We start from the raw sequence: 14,378 nt of genomic DNA on the forward strand, positions 1-14,378 counted from the left end.
TGGTCCAGAAGTCACGTAGAGGCCCACGTCTGGGCCTTATAAGCTTCTTGCGGGCACGGACTGTCTTTCTATTCTCATAATTACATCTCCCTTGCTTAGCAAAGTGTTTACTGACTTGGATTGAGTCTAAGAATAAATTAAGGCTTGATAAGAAGAAAGAATGCCCATCTGGGGCATTGTTTCCTTAGAACTTTTTCCAAGCACAGATAAGGTTTGAGATCTAGGACTTTAGACAAGAACCCTGAAATGAGACTTGTCAATATTTTCCTTTATCCAAGGTGTCTAAGTATGAGGAGATGCTGTTTTCTAGAGCTAAGGCCCAGCAAGCAGGCTGTGCGTGCCCTGAACTTGACGTAACAACGGTCCTTTGCACTCACCCTCTGGCAAAATCACATAATTACTATGTTGCTTTGACCAGCACCAGGTATTCCCCAGACAAACACTGGGCAAACTCAGACAAGCACCTGTGTTCCTGTCATGGAGTCCTGCTGTGAATCAAACTTGTCTCATTATTGGCGTTGCCTCTCATCGTCAAGGCTGCATACAGCTCACCGTGCGGCCGTTGGGATGAGTATTGAGATCTCCCCACGCTGCGTTGGGGTCTCTCCACCAGGGGCTCCAGCACATGTATCCTTGTTTGCAAGTGACTTCTCTCTCTCTGAAATGAAACTTCTCTTTGATTCCTGACTGTCCTCTCTGTAGCCTGCCCTGTTTGGCTCCGGCCACCCACAGGTTAGAGGCTGGTTCTGTCCAGTTGACAAAGGACACTGAAAAAATATTATTTCTTAATATTTTCTTCAAGAGGCGCTGTGACTTCAAATCCAGCCTCTTAGCACCAACTAGCTCTAAGAGCCTTGGAAAATCATTGACCTCCCAGCACCCCAGGCCATGTTCAAGTTCTGTAGGTTGCATAGAAGATGCTGAGTCTCGCATTGGCAGATATGGTTTCCTTATCTTGAATCCTTATTCCCTATACTAATGAAACTGCAGGTCTAATCCCTATGCAGGTGCCCTAATATTTCCCTTATTAGGGAGAAAGGGGGTCTTAGTATGTTTCCACAGGGGAAAGAAATCAAGTCCTGTTTATAGATGAATAAAATCTCATGATTTTAGAAGGCTAGTTTCTCCTAGCACTGGAGGGGTCAGTGGAATGGTCTTTATCCTCCACTGGAGTCCTAAGGGCCCTGGCTGGGCTAGAACGAAGGCCTGTGGACTGAGGCTATTTATTTTTTTCCCCCCCGATTAGGCAATGGGGTTAAGTGACTTGTCCAGGGTCACACTGCTAGTAAGTGTTATGCGTCTGAGACCATATTTGAACACAGGCCCTCCTGAATCCAGGGCCGGTGCTCTATCCACTGCGCCACCTAGCTGCCCCGATTGAGGCTATTTCTACAGACTTATGGGGGCAGCTGATTGCCCTAATCACAGATTAGGTTCAGTGACCAGGTAAGAACAGAGCTTTAAAAAATAAAAACAAAGTCAAAGCCAGTTTATTGACCCCATGTAGGGAATAGAAGACGGTCAGGAGGGCAGAAATATCAATTGTCCATCCCCAAGTGACCTTAGTCTCATGATTTTCTCAGACCTGCTTGTTGGTTTCCTTCTGTTGTGAGAAATCAGTGACTGGGCTCTCCAGTGAGGCGAGGAGTGGAGATGAGATCTCAGCAGGCGAGTGAACCACAGAAGGCTAGACCTGGGGTTCACTCCTAGGTCTCCTAACCAGTTCCCGAGTGACTTTGGACAGGTCACCTTTCCTCCTCGGCTTCCTCATCGGGTCAAAACGACAGGGCTGGGCTTCATGGTCTGCAAGGACCTTCCAAATCTAAATTCTATGGCATTGATGCCATAGGACATGGGGGAAATAATAATAATAGGAGGGGATACAAAGAATGGGAAAAATTGGCCTGGGAGTGTGCTGGGGATGGTTTTCCTTCCGCCAACATGTGGCTGGCTGTAGCGTAAAGTCTTGGGCATTCATAATTAGCTTCATGCTTCCCTCCTTTGCAGGGATAAAGCTTGGAGTGTGTGTGTGTGTGTGTGTGTGTGTGTGTGTGTGTGTGTCTGTCTGTCTCTCTCCCTCTTTTTTTTTTCTTTTAATACTGCAGGTCTCCCCAGCCTTCAGCAGCCCCATAATTTTCCTTCTTTCGTTCTGGGGCCTGGTTTCGCATGCACCAAGGTACAACTGTGAAGCGTTAATCTCCATCCAGGCCTGACAAGCATGTGTTTTTCTTTAGTGAGGCGCTATCTGGAACAGCTCCTTCCTAGGTAATTGAGGATTAGGGCTCAGCCAGATCGGAGGTGGGCTGGGCTGGCTTTTATTACCCATTTGTTTCCAGGGGAGTGGGGTTTTTGCAGCTGCCCCCGGAGCACTGGCTGAAGACCCGCTGGCTTGCTGCCCATGTATTCACTCCTGGGGAGAAGACTTAAGACTCAGCCCGGGGCGGAGGAATCTTGTTTAGTTCCCAGCATGGCCTCTGAGCCGTAAGCAGACTTCCTGCCGTCCTTACCCTTGCCTCATTTTCCCTGTTCCCAAGACAGGGGTCATGGGCCTTCCTCTTTGGAAAGGGCCTTGGAGATCTGTGAGCGATTGAGACAGGGCTGCGCACTGCTGCTCTTTTTAGGACTTTGCTCTCCTATCAACCAAACAATATTTAGTCTACACCTACTATGTGCCAGTGGGCAGCTAGGACATGCAGTAGGTACAGCGCTGGGCCTCGAGTCAGGAGGACTCCTCTTCCTGAGTTCAAATCCAGCCTCTAGTTGTGTGACCCTGGGCTTGTCCCTGCTTGCCTCAGTTTCCTTATCTGTAAAATGAGCTAGAGAAGGATGTGGCAAATCACTAGCTACTTGTCCCTGCTTGCCTCAGTTTCCTCATCTGTAAAATGAGCTGGAGAAGGAAATGGTATCTCTGCCAAGAAGCCCCCAAAATGGGGTCACGGAGAGAATGAAGAATAAGACTTGCCAATATATTGTTTTCAGAAAGAGTTGTGGTGGTACCTGGCCGGCCCCCGCCCTGTGAGACGTTGTCATCTACAGTTTACAAAACAGTTACCTGAGCCCATTTCACAGGTGAGGAAACTGAGGTCTGGAGAAAAGAGTGCGCTGCCCTCCCTTCTTCTGCCATCTTTCAACTACCAAGCATCAGGATTGGCATTGGAACACAAGGCATCATGGGTACGTTGCAGGTCACTGATCCTTCTCTGAGCCTCGGTTTCCTCGTCTGTAAAAAGTATATAACAGACGCAGGGATTAGATCTGGCCTCTCCTGCTTTCTTTTGGCTCCAGGTCTACGGTGTGTTGCACCCACTGAGTCTCTAATGCCCAAGATCTAATTTCTCATATAGCCAGTCAGACCGCATCTCGAGGTTGGTTCTGGCCACCGCGTGTTTGGAAGGATGATGCTAAGTCTGCAGAGGGAGGGCCTCAAGTCTATGTCTCGTAAGGACCAGCTGGAGGAGCTGGGGTGGGGGTGGGGGGGGTGGGGGCGGGGGTGGGGGTGGCCAAAGACAGAGCCACAGACTTAGAGCCAGAAGGGCGTTTTGGTTTTTGATGCTGTTCAGTGTTTTCAGTCATATCGGACTCTTCTTGACCCTGTTTGGGTTTTTTTGGGTTTTTTTTGGCAAAGATACAAAAGCAGTTTGCCATTTCCTTCTCCAGCTCATTTTACAGATGAGGAAACTGAGGCAACCAGGGTCAAGTGACTTGCCCAGGGTCACACAAACAGTAAAAACAGTATGTATACGACACTTTAAGGATCACATGTTGTCTCAAACCACCTACCCTCCTCTGGTCTCAGTTATGGCCTCTCATAAAACGGAGATAATAATAACACCTCCTTCCCAGGGTTGTTGTGAGGTGTTATTATTATCTCTGTTTTATGAGCGATCATAACTGAGACCAGAGGAGGGTAGGTGGTTTGCCCAAGGTCATGCAGCCAGGAAGTATGGGATTTGAACCCGGGTCATCCTGGGCCCCAGTTCAGCATTCTCTCCTCTCTGCTGTGCTATCTCTCATGTTTAGCCTGGAAAAGAGGAAGCTCAAGAGAGAAGGGATAGCTGTCTTCGAGTATTTGAAAGAATTTAGGCTTGATGTCAGGAAAATATTTTTTAAGCAATTAGAGCTGTCTAAAAGTGCCTCTGGAGGTAGCGTATTCCCGTTTTTGTGGGGATCTTAAAAATGGAAGTCACTAGGGGCAGCTGGGTGGTGCAGTGGATAGAGTATGGGCCCTGGTGTCAGAAGGACCCGAGTTCAAATCCAGTCTCAGACTAGACACTTGATACTACCTGTGTGACCCTGGGCAAGTCACTTAACCCCAATTATGTTGCCAAAAAAACCCCAACCCAAAACTGGAAGATGGCGGCCGCTGCATCTGGTAGGTTGAAGTGGACATTCTTCTGGCAGTCTGAGATGGTTGGTCTTTGTGCTTCTAAGGTCCCTGCTAACTCTAAAATTCTGCGATCCTGGCAGATGGGCTGGAAGTCGTCCCTATTTTATTAAAGAACTGAGTTGGTGACTAGTCCAGGCCGTGAACAAAGACCGTACCAGGTCAATGAGGAATAGGACCCCCTCGGTTAAAGTTTTGCTTTGGGGTTTCAGGGGCCGCAGGGTTGGGGAAGCTGAAGCAGCTGGCCCTCCAGTATCAGAGAGAGCAGCTGGTGGGCTTTGTCCTTAGAGCCCTTGTGTTTGAAGTGCTGTCTTTTGCCTCTTTTTGCATTTCCAGTGCTTAGCACATAGTAGGCGCTTAATAAAAGTTTATTGATTTATGATGATGTGATATTAGTAGAGTGATCTTATGCAGGCTGGAGCAGTTTCCCTCTCTGTGGAAGAAAATGCTATATTCTGTACTTTGGGCACAAGCCAGTCAGTCAGTCAATAAATATTTATTAAACGCTTACTATATGCCAAGCCCAGTGCTAAGCGCTGAGGGCACAAAGAAATATAAAAGACAGTGTCTGCTCTCCAGGGCCTCCCAATCTAATTGGGGAGATAGCATGTAAGTAGCTATGTATAAACAAGCCATATACAGGACAAATTGGAAATACCCAATGGAGGCAAGATCCTAGAGTTAAGATGGGTTGAGAAAGGGATCGTCTAGAAGGTGGGATTTTGTTTTTTGTTTTGCTTTTTTTTTTTATGAGGCTATCAGGGTTAAGTGACTTGCCCAGAGTCACACAGCTAGTAAGTTTCAAGTGTCTGAGGCCGGAATTGAACTCAGGTCCTCCTGACTTCAGGGCTGGTGCTCTATCCACTGCACCATCTACCTGCCCCCAAAAACACTTTAAAAAATTTAATTTAGATTATTTTAATCTTTTCTTTTTTTCCTGACTGGGTCTCCCTATCTTGCCTAGGCTGGAAGTGAAGTGGTCACTCACCAGCCTGATCCTACTGCTAACTGGCATGGGAATTTTGACCTACTCCATTTCCAGCCTAGTCAGTTTGCCTCTTCTTATGCAGCCTGGTGGTCCCTGGTGATTTGAGGGTGTCCCTCACCTAGGTGGCATGGGCGTGTCATCGTGTGATTTAAAAGGAGAGGGAATAGATATCCCTTGTCTCTTCCCTCCCCACCCTTTATTTTCTGCCAGGTGGGGACGCAGGAGATTGGGACCAAAAGCTTGGTCACCCTGCTCTCCTCAGAGAGAGAGAGGGTGCCAGGGCAGAATTAAATCTGTTTCCTTAAGTATTATTAGTCTAGGAGATATAGTTTTAGGTTCAACCTAATTTCTGAATCCTCTCTCTTACTAGGGGAAGCAGGATCCCAGGCTTTATATCCAAGGTTTGACTCCTTTCCCACCAAATACCAATTCCATAATGAATCCACATAGCAATTAACAAAGAAGCCCATTTATCCAATTCTATGGCAAACAGAAATCAGAGAAGATAGATCTACATAAGATAATATATATCAAACAATGCAGAGTGAGGGAGTTCTCCCATTGGGAGGGAGGGAATTCAGCTCAACCAAGAGAGTCCCAGATCTCACCCAAGGGGAAGTTCCCCAAAGTCTCTAATGTAGAAATGTAGGGAGAGAGACGTGCTGGAGACTGCCTGCTCCTCTCAGTTTCTTCCTCTAGTCTTTTCCTTCAGCAGTCTAAAGTGGGGTTGGCATCTCCCGTCTTGTGGGATGGAAGCAAGAAATGTCTGAAGCAACCGTACAACTTGAAGAGATTCAAAGACAGGATCTGTCCTCACTGCCACTCTCACCAGCTCTGCCCCCGCCTCCTCAGACGGGAGGAAGATCTTGGTCTTCATCAGTAAGGAGAGAATCCCATACTTTGGAACTCAGGTTACACCGCTACTGACTTTAGTTCAGAAAGCTCAGCCTACCACATCACAGAACTCCTGAACTCAAGCGATCCACCAGTGTCAGCCCCAGCCTCCTCCAGGAGCGGGTATCATGGGTGTGTGCCACCATGCCTGCCTTAGAATATTCTAGTGCAGGCATTTTTCTCTCTAGATAGAGCAAGAAAGAGCAAAGGATAGGAAGAGATACTCCATGACTCTGAAAATCTCTCTGTGACCCCAGTCATTTTGACATTCCAGTTACAGCCTTTCTGGATGAGAGAACAGATTCAGGGATAAGATGAGGCATAGGTAGAGTGCTCAGGGTAAAGTTCAGTTCACATTTTGCTTCATCAGATAGAATCGTAGTCACCTAACTCTTGGCACACACACTTAGAGAATCACTGTCCTGAAACCATTCCATCCTGCTTTTGGGCACTCCCTCTGAGGATTCACCTTTCCAGCTAGTCAAAGGTGAACTCATAAGATGCTTGCATTAACCAAAGCAATCAGAGACTTTTGTCCTTTTGATTAGCACTACCCTGATATGGTCAATGTAGGTCAGTTAGGGGCCCCTTGCCTAGGTCCAATCACTGCCCTAGTTAGTGCCAGGAGGAGCCCTTCCTGGGCCAACAGGGAGGGAGAAGCTCAGGACATTGTATTGAAATTGATAGTTGAAGAAAGATTATTAAGATGTTTCTTAAGACTGCTTCAAACTAGGAGAATTTAAAAATGCTTTGTTAATACTTCTAAAAAAGGGAGCAGAAGGTCAGGGTAAGTCTACTTCCATATTCCCTACTAATTGGTGGTGGGATATATTAATCTTTGTTCAGTCATTTTTCAGTCCAACACTTCATGCCCCTATTTGGGATTTTCTTGGCAAAGATACTGGAATGGGTTGCCATTTCCTTCTCTGGCTCATTTTACAGATGAGGAAACTAAGGTAAACAGGGTGAAGTGACTTGCCTGAGGTCACACAGCTAGGAAGTGTCGGAGGCTGGATTTGAACTCCTGAAGATGAGTCTTCCTGACTCCAGGCCCTGTGCTCCATCTACTCCACCACTCATCTCGTTGGTTCCAAATATGAAGATATTTACATTATGCTAAGGCAAAACAATAAAATGGCAAGAATGGTTCTGAACATTATAACAGGAAGCCAAGTGACATAATGGAGCTGAGGGCATTGTCTTGACTTAGGGCAAGTTATATTGAGTGCAGTCCAAGAAAGCTCTGCAGTGGGTGGAGGTAGAGTCCACTGTTCAAACAAAGCTCAACCCTCCAGCCCTTTAATTTCCTGAACAGTTCCCGGGAGGCTATGTGTATTAGCAAAGCCGAATGGTGAATCGAGGTGGTCTAATGGAAAGGAAATTGGAACCTAAAAGTCACATTATTCTGCCAGTCAACTGGCCAGCATCAGATTCCCTCAGCCATAACTACTGTTCAGAATGACATTCTGAATCTCTATGTAGATTCTTCTAATATGGCCATTACTTTCATCTCGAGAGGATAACCCTCATTCTTTGTTTAACCCAATAAATCTTTTCCTCCTCATCTCTCACTTTGTGTGCCCTCTAACTAGACGATTGTAAAGGTCAGGGAGTCTACTAATTTCCCATTCCATACCAAATATCTGGCAGCAGAGACTAGGGACTGGGTCCATTATTAATCTGGACTTGGGGAAGATGATGCTACAGTCACCGTAGAATCCCCTTAACTAAAGACAATGCAGTTCCATCCACTGAATGATGCTTTTTTGTGCCCATCACGACATCTATCTTTGAAACACCAATGTTATATGTTTCTATGTAGTTCTCAACCTGCTTCTGATCGGTGAATTAGTTAAATTGACTCTCTTGCCCAGCCTCAAGGCAAGAGGCTTGCACTCACTGCAGTAAATACTTATTCAGAACATGAGATTTCAGTGCTGGTTAAGACACTGTGCTTCTGGGCCCCCACCAGCAGCCTCAATTTGGTATTAGAAAAGACCTTTACAGAAGGTTGGGCTGGGGTGGAGGGAAGTGAGGGAAAAGCAAGCTGGGAGGTGCTGCACCCACTTCTAGTAATTTCCAGGCAGTCAAAAGGCCACGCTCAAGGACCTAGAAAGCCACATGTGGCCTTGAGGCTGCAGCTTCCCCACCCTGGGATAGAATACAAGCAAACAGGGGTAAAGGAAGCAGGAAGTGCTGGCCAGTGTGGCCCGTGGATAGTGATATGAGGTGAGATTTGGTATCTACTCAGATACAAGAGGCCTATGTCATCTTGATTACCTTAGCTGACCCCAACTTATGATGGTGGCAGAGGTATAATTAATATAATTACTGTATTCTGATGTCACTCTTGGTTGTCACGGTTCTTTTTGTATTAAGAAACCTGCTCTGAACTCCCCTGGCATTACCCCTACTGTATGAATTGTACCTTTGAAAATCTCGATTGTACTGTTGTGTGCATACATGGCTTATCTTTATCTTGCTCTTCAACACAAAAGAGCAATACTGCCTAGCTAGGATTGTTTCTGTTGAGATAGAATGAAGGCCAGTTACAAGATGGCTCTGGTTTAGTGAGAATTGAGAAAACCAGTTGGATTCTATCTTGTGAGCACTGACTCCATCTTGTGCTGCCACATGTATTAGCCTCCATCTCGTTGTTTTTCTGCAAATCATCCATGGGAAGCTAGATGGTATAAGTATTGTGTCCTAAATGCAGGTGGACGCAATTAATCAGCATCTCTCAATGCTTGGAAAGGAAAGGTCTTGAGATCTACGCATCCCCCTCCCAACTTGACCCAAATTCGTTCATCCCCTTCCTGACTTAGAAGGTCCCTAATCTTTCCTCCAATTAGAAATCAGATTACCTAATTTTGTATCCTGGTTTGTGTACTGTTAACTCTCTTCTTTTTATGAATTGGTCTTATTTGATTAACAAATAAGCAGTTAAAAAAAAATCTGTCTCCCCCTGTATTCAGAGTTTAATGCCAAACTGAGGAAGCCTGGTTCCAATTTGTTATGCGATTGGCATGCGTTGCTTAATAAATCAATGTGCTCAGAAGCTTGAACCTTTGTTTTCCTGGTATTTCAGTTTTAATCTGTCACATTTCCATGCTCATTTAGAGGTAGAAGATCTCCTAAAATATTTTTGGGACCTTCCCATTAAAGGGTGCGATGTGGTAGGAGCAGCATGTTTCATATAGGCGAGGCTGGTTTCTTTGGGTGGGGAGGCTGTTCTCAGCATCATCATTGACTTGGCTTCCTTACCACATGATGCACAAAAGTCCCAGCAAATAGAGAGTTAGTATTAGAGGTTTTTGAGGAATTCCTATTCCTCTGTAGGAAGGCCTTTTTGACCTAACTTGGCTGGTTCTTATACTGAATATGGAGGCCAAGAGGAGTCATGTTTAATCTGAGTTAGAATACTTATTAATTTTAAGAATGATGTCCTTTTCTCAGCAATGTAAGAATCTAAGACATCTCCCAAAGTCTCATGACGGAAAATGCTATCCACATCCAGAGAAAAAACCATGAGTTTGAATGTAGATCAATGCATACTCTTTGCTCTTTTTTTTCTTCTGTTTCATTTTGTTTCTTTTTTCTTGTGATTCCTCCTATTGGTTCTAATTCTTTTTTGCAACATGACTAATATGAAAATATGTTTAATAGGAATGTATATGTAGAGCCTACATCGGATTGCATGCTGTCTTGGGGAAGGAGGGGGAGAAAATTTAAAACTCAAAAACTTATGGAAGTAATTGTTGAAAACTAAAAATAAATGAATTAATTAAAAAAAGAACTATATCCTTTTTAGTCAGTAACATTGTTTTATTGACTTTAGTAGTCCATAAATGTCTCATTGAATTTTTAAAAAATTACTTTTTTTCAATCAGCAAAAATCCACCTTCTCACCCTCTCTTCTTTCCCCACCAAGAAATAAAGAAAAAGAAATCCGGGGCAGCTAAGCGGCGCAGTGGATAGAGCACCGGCTCTGAAGTCAGGAGGACCTGAGTTCAAATGTGGCCTCAGACCAAACACTTCACACTAGCTGTGTGACCCTGGGCAAGTCACTTAATCCTAACTGCCTAAAAAAAAAAAAAGAAACCCTGTTACAAAAACTCATAACCAATCAAGACACAATTTGACATTGGCCGTGTCCAGAGCCCGCCCCAACATTTGTCTTACTTTAGAAATCCTTCGCCTTTCTGTCTGGAGCAGGGTAGCATGTTTCATCATTAGTTCTTTGGAATTCTAGTTGGTTATTATGCTGATCAGTTTCTAATTCTTTCAAAGTTATTTGATTATGGTTATTATGTAAATTTTTCTCTTGGTTCTATTCGCTCCACTTCACGTCAGATCATAAAATTCTTCCCAGGTTTCTCAGAAACCATCCCCTTCATCATTTTTTTAAAAAAGAGACGATCTGGTTAAGTGACTTGCCCAGGGTCACACAGCTAGTAAATAAATATCTGAGGCCAGATTTGAACTCAGGTCCTTCTGACTCCAGGCCTAGTGCTCTAGCCACTGTGCCACCCACCTGCCCCTTCCTTTGTTATTTCTTTTAGCACAATAGTATTCTATCACATGCACACACCATAATATTATTCATCTATTCCCCAATTTATGGGCACCTACTCAGATTCCCATTCTTTGCCATCTCAAAAAGAACTATAAATATTTTTGTACATCTTTAGTGTTTGTTTTGCTTAGGACTAATCCCTCTCTTAATCTATCCTCCCTCTAATTCTCCCTCTCCTCTTCTCCACTTTTTCTCCTATTTGTCTGTTCAATGAAATGTATTTCTGTACACTGCTCTGTGTTTGTGTGTGTGTATTCTTCTTTCCTTTAACCAGTTCAGACGAGAGCGAGGTTGCAACATTGGCTGCTCTCTTCCTCCTTGTTTGTATAGATGTCTATTTTCACACCCCAATTATGTGAAATCATTTTTCCTAACCTTCTTTCCCCCTTCTCTCCCTGCTCTCCCTCACCCCACCAGCAGTGTGCTCATCCTCCCCTCTCTTTCTATTCCCAGGTTTTGTCTGTTATGCTCTCTATATTGCCAATAAATAATAGGGCTCAGAGGGAACACGTATCATCTTCCTTGTTAGAATGCATGCAGTTTAACTTTGTTTAGTCAATTGTCATTGTTCATTCATGTTTATATTTTCATGTTCCTCTTAGCTCCTGTGTCTTAACTTCAAAGCAGTTCTCTTTTCATCAGAAATGCTTGCAAGTCCTCTATTTCATTAAAATCCATCTTTTTCCCTCCGGTAGTATTATACTCAGTTTTGCTGGGTTTTTTGCCTTCTGGAATATCATATTCCAAGCTCCCTTTATAGGGGTGGCTGCTAAATCATGTGTGCTCCTGACTGGCTCATTAGTACTTGAATTGTTTCTTTCTGGAAGCTTGAAGTATTTTTTCTTTAACCTGGAAGCTCTGGATTTTGACCACAATGTTTCTCATTTTGGGGTTTCTTTCAGGAGATGACTGGTGGATTCTTTCTTTTTCTACTTTGCCATCTGGTTCTGAGAGATCTGAGCAGTTTTTCTTTTAAGATTTCTTGAAATATGATTGTAGGCTTTTTTTTTCATGGTGTTTAGATAGTCTAGTGATTCTTACATTTTTTCTCATTGATCTGTTTTGCAGGTAAGTTGTTTTGCTGTGATAGCTTATATTTTCTTCTATTTTAGTCTTTTGATTTTTTTTAATTAGCTTTTTTTATTTGGTGAGGCAATCAGGGTTAAATGACTTGCCCAGGGTCACACAGCTAGTATGCGTCATGTGTCTGAGGCCAGATTTGAACTCAGATCCTCCTGACTCCAGGGCTGGTGCTCTATCCACTGTGCCACCTAGCTGCCCCTGATTTTTTAAAAATCTTACTATTTCATGGAGTCATTAGCTTCTATTTGTTCCATTCAAATTTTCAGGAGATTTGTTGCTTGGGCAAGGTTTCATACCTCCTTTGCCAAGCTGCTAATTCCCTTTCTGATTCATTCTTCCATTTCTTATCCAGTTTTTACTCAAGTGCTCTCATTTCATTTATAAAAGCATTTTTAGAATCTTGCTTCATCTCCTCGAGGAATTCTAGTTGAATTTATACCCAGGCTGTGATTTTCTCTGAGGCATTGCTTGTATATGTTTTGGAGTAATTTTCTTCTTCTCAGTTTGCATCTTGAGCGCCCCTGCCAGCATAACAGTTCAATATGGTGGGGCTTTGTTTTATAGCTGTTTGCCTGTTCTTCCAGCCTACTTCCTGATTTTGTTCTTGATGTTAAGGCCGGACTCTGCTATACTTCTGGAGGGAAGGTGCTGGAACTGACTCTGTTCTTGGGGTCTGAGCCAAACCGCTGCTGCTGCTTGGCTTCTTAACTTCCTGGCTCCCAGGGCCTTCCTACCCAAGAATGTCATCCTCATACAAAAGTCTTAACCCTGGATCTGTGGCCTAGAACTGGGTGCTGGATGACAAAGTTGCCAGGTGGCACCTATCCTTTCTGCAGTGTCCGTGTGGGTCTGGCACCTCCTCTTGCCTTGATGGGCCACCTTTCCCTGGATGCTGCAATGCTTTGCATACCAGAGTGCTCCTGCCCTGACCCTATTCCTGGTGTCAGCAGACCTCTCTGGCTGACCTGGACAGGACAAAGATCTTAATGCGACTTTTCTCAATTTCCCCATCAAAATTGGTTTTGGTGCATTTTCTGGGTCAGTTTGGAGGAATTTTGTGGAGGAGAGTTCACTGTATTGCTACTTGCTACTTTTCCCTCTTGGCTTCACCTCTATACGTGTCTCATTCGATATTAGCCCTAACCCTGTGTCACCAGACTGTCTTGAGTTTGGCCTGGGCCAGAATACCCATTAATGTGGGCTTCCCGATATTACCATCACCTCCTTCCACTCCCACAGGCCTTGCTACAGGTCCATTCTTTTTCCTAATAGCGGGAACACTTCCCAGGATTAGAGACCCTCCTATCCCCAGGGCAGGAATGAGGCCTGATTTGAGATCACAAGTGTTGAAAGAATATTGGAAAACCCAAGCTCTGAGTTCGTCGATTCCTGCTCTCAATGGGAGACCTATTACAGGTAGTGATTTCTCTGGAGTCGTGGTTGACAGCACTCTCCAGGTGACCGGTTCTTTAACACCCCCAAAATGGGCCGGCTGAGATGTCCATAGAGCAGAATCACCCCAAACTGAGCTGGACTTCACTCCTGGAAAGGGAGATGATGAGGTCCATGGTTCAAAACAGGAAGAAGTCATTCCCTCTCTTATAAAGGCTTTACAGAAGGTATGATGAGTCATACCTGGTCATGGCTCTGATACTTATTAGCTATGTGACTGGGCTAATTAGTTCACTCCCTGAATTTTAGTTTCCTCATCTGCAAAATGGGTTTAATAATATTTATGCTTGGAAACTTGAAGGCATTAGAGGAATGTGAATTACCTTAGTTTGCGGATGGATTGGAAGGAGGATCAGGAAGGAGAGGGGCAGTGTTTAAATCATGGTGGAGCCAGAGGGGTGAGCATGTGAAAACGGAGGCTCTTTTAGCACACTGGGTCAGGAGCTGCAGTGGGCCAGCACTGAGGAGGATCCGTAGCCTGCCAGGGACCTGAAGGTGCTGGTGGACCAAACACACACACATCCAGACAGGCAAGGAGGTCAGGTCTGGGGAGGTCAGCCTGGGCTAGAGAGAAGTGATGCGGGCAGCCAGGAAGAGCTGGGGAAAAGGGAGAGGGGCGGTAAGCAGTAGCCAGAGTCAATTCAACAAATAAACACTAAGTGCTTAGGATGAGAGTGCTGCACTTGGGATCAGGAAGACCTGAGTTCAAATTGGACACTTCCTAGCTGTCGGAAACTTGAGATCAGCCTCAGTTTCCTCACCTATAAAATGGGGATAAAGACAGCACCTACCTCCCAGGGTCATTGTGAGGCTCAAATGAGAACACATATAGAGTGTTATGTAACTGTTGGCTGCTATTACTTCATACCAGGCCTTGTGCTGGACCCTGGGGGCATAAAATTAGACTGTGCTTGCTCTCAGGGAGCTCATCATTAAGTAGTAGAATGAGGCATGAACATTAACTGTCATGCTGAAAGTCGAAGAATCATAGAACTTTAGAG

The 14,378-nt window shown here is 44.7% G+C and overlaps 1 long non-coding RNA gene across 1 annotated transcript; it reads left to right on the plus strand.

The window, feature by feature from the left end:
- The first annotated feature begins 290 nt into the window (after positions 1-290).
- LOC110200905 (uncharacterized) lies at positions 291-3,432 on the plus strand. The gene is made up of 3 exons (XR_002322334.2): positions 291-2,265; positions 2,980-3,174; positions 3,286-3,432. It is a non-coding gene; the product is annotated as an uncharacterized LOC110200905 (long non-coding RNA).
- The last annotated feature ends 10,946 nt before the right edge of the window (positions 3,433-14,378 follow it).

Source organism: Phascolarctos cinereus, unplaced genomic scaffold (genome assembly GCF_003287225.1).
Source record: "Phascolarctos cinereus isolate Bilbo 61053 unplaced genomic scaffold, phaCin_HiC Scaffold_726;HRSCAF=1367, whole genome shotgun sequence".
In the NCBI taxonomy this organism is placed as follows: domain Eukaryota; kingdom Metazoa; phylum Chordata; class Mammalia; order Diprotodontia; family Phascolarctidae; genus Phascolarctos; species Phascolarctos cinereus.